The sequence below is a fragment of the Procambarus clarkii genome, chromosome 12 (assembly GCF_040958095.1).
Source record: "Procambarus clarkii isolate CNS0578487 chromosome 12, FALCON_Pclarkii_2.0, whole genome shotgun sequence".
NCBI classification, from domain to species: Eukaryota; Metazoa; Arthropoda; class Malacostraca; order Decapoda; family Cambaridae; genus Procambarus; species Procambarus clarkii.
Window position 1 is genome coordinate 37834959 of NC_091161.1, and position 8413 is coordinate 37843371.

The 8413-nt window shown below is 41.4% G+C and overlaps 1 long non-coding RNA gene across 1 annotated transcript in view; it reads left to right on the plus strand.

The window, feature by feature from the left end:
* Positions 1-1424, plus strand: part of LOC138363905 (uncharacterized) — a 176806-nt gene extending 175382 nt beyond the window's left edge. Inside the window, exon 2 of the long non-coding RNA XR_011228253.1 lies at positions 1013-1424. This is a non-coding gene — a long non-coding RNA (uncharacterized lncRNA). The remainder of the gene's footprint in view (positions 1-1012) is intronic.
* The last annotated feature ends 6989 nt before the right edge of the window (positions 1425-8413 follow it).

Below are 8413 nucleotides of genomic sequence, written 5' to 3' on the forward strand. Positions count from 1 at the left end.
TCACCTGGACAGTCCTGTGCATGAGGTTACCTGCGTCAGGCTTACAGGCAAGTTACTCTAGATGATTAGTTATTTTATCACTTTGATAGAATACTCTATATTTGCTCAGATTATAAATAAGGATAGTTACAAAGATGTTAATTTAATTATTTTAAATAAAGCTTTATCCCAGGTTTACTCATTTGTAAATATAATCATATTGAATAATATACCTTTGGCTATTAGTAGAGAATTTTACCTACCTTAAGACTTTTGGTAAAGCTTATTAAAATAAAATAAACTTCTAAAACGACTGATGAGAGATTAACGGTTCCATAACAGCCGCTCGTTTACGAAATTAATATAGTTAAATTCTGACAATTATCAAGTATTTCTTGTGAACTATCATATTTCAATCCTTGAAATACAGACCAAAGACTTTTAATCTATCAACCGTCACATACACCCCCCCCCCCCCCGTCCAATGAAACTAGCCATCCTGAGTCAGTGTCGTCCACGCTGCAGCCAACCCCAGAGACGCCTTAATTAACATTAACGTCCTGTGTAACCAAGTACTATATTTTGTCTAATAAAAGTAAGTATTATTGTATATTGTACATAGGTTTGATAGTTGAAGGAAATTATAGCACATGAGTGTATTCCAACCTGTCTCCCTCGCCTAATAAATAATAATGTATAATAGTTCACGTATCAAAAACCATTTTAAATAGTTCTTGTGTTAAAATATATGAACTGTTGTGGGTCAGTGCACGAACGAGTATAGACCGAGGACTCGTTAAATGTGAAACGTTCTTCACGTTAATGTTTGGCTGCCGGGTTAACGACCACTTGGCCGTTGTGTTGAGAACGGTCTGTGTCATCTGAGGTTGGCTTTTGCCATTCCGTGTTAAGTTGGCTCTTTAGTTCATCCAATGTCTGACCTGATCGATTGTCTAGCGGGATATTACTTAAACTTTACATAAATGTGTTCAAGTTAGTAATTAGGGGTATTTATAATAATGTGTAATTTCAGGTATGTACGAGGGTTCATCAGTACAACAGCACTGCAGGTATGGTCAACCAGACCCAAGAAATTGGTCTCGTACAACGGCACAGCAGGTATGGAAGATTAAAATTATTTGGAAATACCTTTCTCGGATTGCAGTTGGTCATTATGTAGCGCATATATATATATATATATATATATATATATATATATTTATAAGTACAATAGGTGAAGGAAACACGTTTAATAATTGTGATAGTTTATACCTTGAAGCGGTGATCTTCTAATAGGTATGTTGTAAAGTACTCTATGCATTAACCACTTGAGTGGTAAACTATTCTTCTGGCCCGTAATTTAAACATTTAGTGGTGTAACATATGGTTAATGGCGAATCCCTTCACCAGTAGGCCAGCATCCCCAGGGAGGAATATAACGGAAACCTCCCATAAACTCGCCCCATGATCATTCCTCCCCCCACCCCACCAGTAGAGACCGTCCCCAGACTAATCCTCCCCGACCCCAAGCCCCCATGTTAACCCTCATGCCCTCCTTCTCCAACTCATTCCCCACCCCAGGCCCTCCTTGTTCCCACACACCATGTCCTCCCCCAGTATCCTCCTCCCCAAGCTCTCCCACCAACCTTTCCCCCCCCCCCTTTCCTCCATCCCTGCTGCCCCACTCCAGACTCCCCTTTCCTCCCAAACCCTGACCTCCACCCGACCTTTCACATGCCCCTTCTCCTCCCCCATCCCAAGGCTAACCCAGACCCTCCTAGCTTCCCCATTCAGGATCCTACCAGCCCCTTTTCACCCCAGATCCCCCAGGTCCACATTCCCAGGCCCTCCCACCCCGGACACCCCTTGCCCCCCAATTCCAGTGAAACCAACAGAAAATGAGGATGGAAGGAAGTCAGTTTCAAGGTAATGTACTCGAACATAGTTGGGATTACAAGCATGGCAAGTGAGCTTAGTGGAAAGGGCACAAGGGAGCCCGGATGTAATTGGGCTCACAAACAAAACTCGGTAATTATAACGGATGTGGTGTTTCCCCAGGAATACACTGTAATAAGGAGAGGGAGGGAAGGAAGGAGAGAAGGCGGAGTGGCCTCTACTGATAATAAATGAATGGAGTTTCGAGGAGATGGTTATCCCAGGCTGTGAGGGGTTCAGAAACTACATAGCATGTACCATGACGATAGTAGGTCCAAGAGTAGTTATAGCAGTGATATATAATCCTCCGCCAAACGACAGAAGACCCCAAGCAAGAGTATGACAAACATGGCAGTCAACACCATAATTGCAAGAGAAGCCACAGCTGCCTGAAAAAATAGATCCCATCTATTCCTCATGGGGGGGGGGGGGGACAATCACGGAAGAATAGACTGGAAAAACAAGGAACTGCATGGAGGTGAGGAAACATGGAGAGCTAAACTGCTGGAAGTGGCGACAAGAAACTTTTGGCCAGCATGTCGGGGGACCCACAAGAATGAGAAGAAATGATCAACCAGCAAGACTCGATCTAGTCTTCACTCTAAATGACTCCAATGAAATGGAAACTAGGTTTCGAAGCCGCTGAGAGAATGAGTGTACTGATGTTTGAGTATTTGGTCAAAGAAGGGTTATTGTACACAAGGGCGTGCCCAGAAAACAAAAGGCCGGCATTCCGAAAGGGAAACTATGATGAGATAAGAAAATTCCTAAGATATAACTTGAAGCAAAGTTCGGAGGAAAGACGGCCTAAGGCATGATTGACTACATCACACAGAAGTGAAAAGAGGCCAGACAAGTTCGTCACAGTCCAAAAGAGAACAAAAATTTAGTCCAGATGATAATCCCATGGTTTAATCCGAGATGTAAGCTAACAAAGCAACAAAGTGCAAGGGCACGGAGAAACTGTTGAAATAAAGACACTAGAGAGCAGAGAAAGTGTGCCAGGAATGAATGTTAGGGTGTGAAAAGAGGCAGAAAGGCAATATGAAAATGCCATGGCAAGCAAAGCAAAGACTCAACCTAAATTACTGTACAGCCACATCAGGAGGTAAACAGTGAAGGAACAGATAATGAAACTGAGGATGGGGGCAGATAGATTAACTACTAACGACAAGGAAGTGTGTGAGGAACTCAATTAAAAATTCCAGAAGGACTTCACATTAGAGCGAGGAGTCCCAGAGGTAAGAGAAGGAATAGATAATCGGGCACTTCTAGAGGACCTTTGGAATACTAGTGGGGAGGTGAGGTAGCTTTTGGTAAAGTTGAATGTGACAAAGGCTATAGGCCCGGATGGAATCTCACCATAGATACTAAAGGAGCAGAAGCACTGCCTGCCACTCTACATAGTGTATAACAAATCACTTTTATCAGGGGAGCTGCCAAAAATTCACTGCTAATGTAGTCCCTATATACAAAAAGAGGGATAGGCAGGAAGCACTAAACTACAGGCCAGTGTCCCTAACTTGCATCCCATGCAAGTTGATGGAAAAGATTAGCGAAAAAAGATAGTGGAACATCTGGAGCGAAAGAACTTTGTAACACATCAGTAGCATGGGTTCAGGAATGGCAAATCATGCCTCAAAGGATTAATTGAATTCTACGACGAGGCAACAGAAATCAGGCAAGGAAGAGAGGGGGGAGGGAGTGTTATGATCCCAGGCAGCCGAAAAACGAGTCTCCCCTTTGAGAATTATTTTATCAAGCCTGACCTGACTAGAAGGTCTAAGAAATAGAGGTGGAGGAGGAGGTACAAGGTAGTGGAGGAGAGGACCTTGAGCTGTGAGGAGAAGCAGTGAAGAGTGTCACGTACTTCTGTAGAGGTGGTAAAGCACCATAGTTGCTCAAGGAAAACTCGATGGTGTAGCAGCCTGGAGGAGCTGCAGAAGATCCTGGTAGTTAAACCTGGAAGAACCTGAAGAGATCATGGTAGTGAGCTTCCGAACATGTGGAAGGGAAGTTCTGGTTGATTACCTGTTGGATGATAGTGTTTGGTTGTCATTAGCGTGCACGACGCAGTGAAAGGTGAGCGATTGTTTGCCATTCTTGTGCCGAGGAGTGTTTATACTGAAGTATAGAGTTACAGTCGTAAGCTGGATTACCTACAGATGTTTGTGTTCTAGGACTGATAGGGTGATCGATTGATCATTGTTGTGTATCAAGGAACATTTATACTGATATATATATATATATATATATATATATATATATATATATATATATATATATATATATATATATATATATATATATATATATATATATATAATATGTGTGTGTTGTTGAATTCATACGCTGATTTTCCTTGTACATGTGTGTGTGTGTGTGTGTGTGTGTGTGTGTGTGTGTATGTGTATATATATATATATATATATATATATATATATATATATATATATATTCTTGATAGTGTAACATTGTATTATAAGACTTGATCTACTTGAGGGGGTTGGTAAAATTAGGTGGTGAATCAGGAGATAAGACACCACTTGATAAGCGGATGATAGTTCTGATGGTGTTGGAGTGCAACCTGACTGAAATAGTATAGTGCAGGATTCCTTATTATTATATGTGTATGTATTGTGTATGTGCTTTGTCCAGTAAATGTATTCAAATTTGCTGGTGTTTGCCCTTGTCCTAGTGAGGCTTCCCAGGAAATAGTAAAGAAGAGAGAGAGAGAACCAAGAACCACCGCTGTGGACAGGGTAGGATGGAAAACTAGTAAGTGAAAGGGGATTGAGGAGATCATATCACAAAAGGAGAGAGTGGGGAGCCACAGTGGCTCGAGTGGGTGTGTGCACGTGACAGCGAGGCTAAGTGTTGGAGCCACATCCCCTAAACGTGTGATGTTGAGCCCCTCTCCAAGAGCCAGAAGTGCCCAGTGTGATCTCCTAGTGAAGTATAAGCACTCTACCGAGTTGTGGGTTGGGTTGTCCAGAAAGAAGGATCAACGACGACACCACCACCAACCCACAATATAATAGAAGACTGCGTATTTTTGGATTCCAAAAAAGCCCTTTCATGCAACAGGAGTAAAGAAAGTAAACAGTACCACACATGACTAGTGCACAAGCTGGAGATGCAGTCAGGAGTGAACGGGAAGGTACTCGATTGGATAAGGGAGTACCTAAGCAACAGAAGACAGTCACAGGGAGGCGCGTGGTCTCAGATTGACGACGTGCCACCAGTGGAGTCCTACAAGGTTCAATCCTTGGACCTATACTGTTTGATAAGTGAATGATCTCCGAGAGGGAATAGAATCGTTCCTCTCAATGTTTGCCGATACAAAAATTGGGGCGGATTAAGGCAGCGGAGGATAGTATGAGGCTTAAAGATGATCTAGACAAACTGAATGAATGGTCCAACAAATGGCTTCTACACTTCAACCCGAGAAAATGTAAGAATGGAACTAGGCAGTGGGAACAGGCCAGAAACATACCAAATGGGAGATGAAGTGCTCCATGAAACACTAAGAAAAAGATAAGAGTTTATCACACCAAACCTGCTTCCTGAAGCCCAAACAGAAGGAGAAACACAGGCAGAAACGTGGCAGGAGTACGGATGGAGAGGGGGAAATGCCCAAAACTGGACTAAAGTTCGTCATCAAGCCCACACGTACTACACCCCCAACTACACAGACACTACCACACTCCCCAGTATCACTTCCAAAACTGGACAAACCATTGCCACAACAACACACCCTGGGTCAGGGTAGAGAGGAGGGAGAACTACCAAAACCTTCCAGAAGTGACACAATATGGACAATCATTCATATTTGCAAACATTCAAGGTTTAAAGCCAAAGTCAAGAAATAAAGTTAAGTTCATAAATGGCCTCCTATTAATCAAACTCAATATTTGGGGCATTCACGGAAACTCATACAAAAGATTACATGGATGGTGACATCTGGATTCCAAATTATAATTTATATAGATGTGATAGAAAAACTAGGTCAAATGGAGGAGTAGGTCTGTATATTAAAGAAGACCTGGTATGCACAGAACTACTAAACTCAACTAATGAGGTGGTAGAGGTACTTGGAATTAAGGTAGAGAAACTAAACCTAGTTATTATTATAATATATAAACCGCCAGATACAACGGTTGAGGAATTCACAGAGCAGATGCACAAAATAGAGAACATACTTGATAACTTAGCAAACCCAGCTCCAGATATTATCTTCCTTGGAGATTTCAATTTACCGGGTCTAAGATGGAGAATGGCAAACACAAATATCATAGCAGGAATGACCCGGGAAATAACCAACCACAGGTCAGAGAACTTTCTAGATTGTGACACACTCTCTCAATCAACAGATTACAGAACCAACTAGGAACGAAAACACACTAACTTGTTATTCACAAACAATGATGAACTAATCAGAGACATCACAATCTCAGATACTTCATACTCAGACCATAAGCTCATTGAAGTGCGAACTAGCATAAATAACGGTAGTAGGTCTAAGAGACCCAACAAGCGAGAAGAAATATTCAGTCAATTCAATTTCAACATTAAGAGGATTGACTGGAAAAAAATATATGTAGACCTTGCAACCATTCAATGGGAGACGGTCTTAAGCGACAAAACTCCCACACAGGGAATAGCTCAACTGACAGCTGAAGCCTGTAAGGTCTGCTTGAAGCACGTGCCTGTGAGGAGGGGCAGAAAGAGGACCACTCTAGAAAGAGAGCGCAGACGACTGTACAGGAGAAAGAAAAAAATAACGGAAATGCTTCAGCAGACACAACTATCACAAGCAAGGAAAACAAGCCTAAGCAGGGAGATCGAAGAAATAGAACAAACGTTGAAGCGATCATACGAGTCTGAGGAAATGGAATTGGAACAGAAAGCTATACAAAGAGATAAAGAAAAATCCAAAATATTTTTTCACATATGCAAAATCAAAATAAAAAACCTCGACCAGTATTGGACCTTTAATTACAACTGAAGGTCGTCCCTATCAACCCACACAGAGGACAACAAGGAAATTAGTGAATTTCTAAGAAGCCAGTATGAGGCTATGTTTAGCACACCAGTAAACAACATGAAAGTTGATTACCCAGACAGCTTCTTTATGAATGATATTCAAGCTGCAGATATTATAACGGATATTACCACAAACTCGGAAGACTTTGAAAGAGAAGTTGGCAATATGCCTATGCACTCGGCTCCTGGGCCTGACTCGGGGAATTCAATATACATAAAGAAATGTAAAGTACCAGTAGCGAGAGCACTCAGCGTAATATGGAGAAAGAGCCTGGATACAGGGGAGATACCAGCAGCACTTAAATCTGGAGATATAGCTCCATTGCACAAGGGGGGGGGAGAGTAAAGCCTTGGCAAAAAATTATAGGCCAGTTGCACTATCACACATAATAAGTGTTTGAAAGAGTGATTAGGAATCAGATTTCTAGTTTTATGGATTTAATGAATTGCACAATCCAGGACAACATGGATTTAGAGCGAGAAGATCCTGTCTGTCACAGTTACTCAACCACTATGACAAAATCACAGAAGCCCTAGAAGAAAAGCAAAATGCAGATGTTGTATACACAGACTTTGCAAAGGCGTTCGACAAATGTGACCATGGGGTGATAGCTCACAAAATGAGGTCAATGGAAATAACTGGGAAAAGTAGGACTCTGGATACTCAATTTCCTGTCGAACAGAACACAGAGTAACAGTCAATCAGATAAAATAGTCAAAGCGATGTTAAAAGCTCTGTACCTCAAGGTACAGTCCTTGCACCACTACTGTTCCTTATTCTCATATCTGATATAGACAAAAATACACGTCACAGCTTCGTGTCGTTCTTTGCAGATGACACAAAAATCAGCATGAAAATTACCTCTGCTAAAGACATTGAAAAACTACAAGCAGATGTCAACAAAGTTTTCGATTGGGCAGCAGAAAATAATGTTTAACAGTGATAAATTTCAGGTACTCAGGTACGGCAAAAATGAGGATCTGAAACATAATACAGGGTACAAAACACAATCGAATCTAACCATAGTAGAAAAACAGCATGTCAAGGATTTGAGAATAATGATGTCCGACGATCTAACGTTTAGGGAGCATAACCAAGCAAATATCGCGTCAGCCAGAAAAATGATCGGTCTCGTTAGTTGTGGCCGTCCCTACCCTCCACTTAAATGCATTAATCAGTTCTAATATTTTGTAATTAAAATTGGTTTCGCATAAGAGTTAATATTATAATTTCAATTTCAATGTAAAGTTAGGTGTAGGTTAGATAAGGTGTTTAGGTTCTGTTAGCCATTATTTGTATTAGAACAATGTCCTATGAAAGTTATATCTTTGGGTCACGAGCAGAGGTCGTCATCGAATCACTGTTCGAGAAATGTTTGAACGTGATATATAGTCGTGTAACAGCTCGTCCTCATAAACAAAGGCTAAAGTCCATTCAATGCACCTGCCTAAC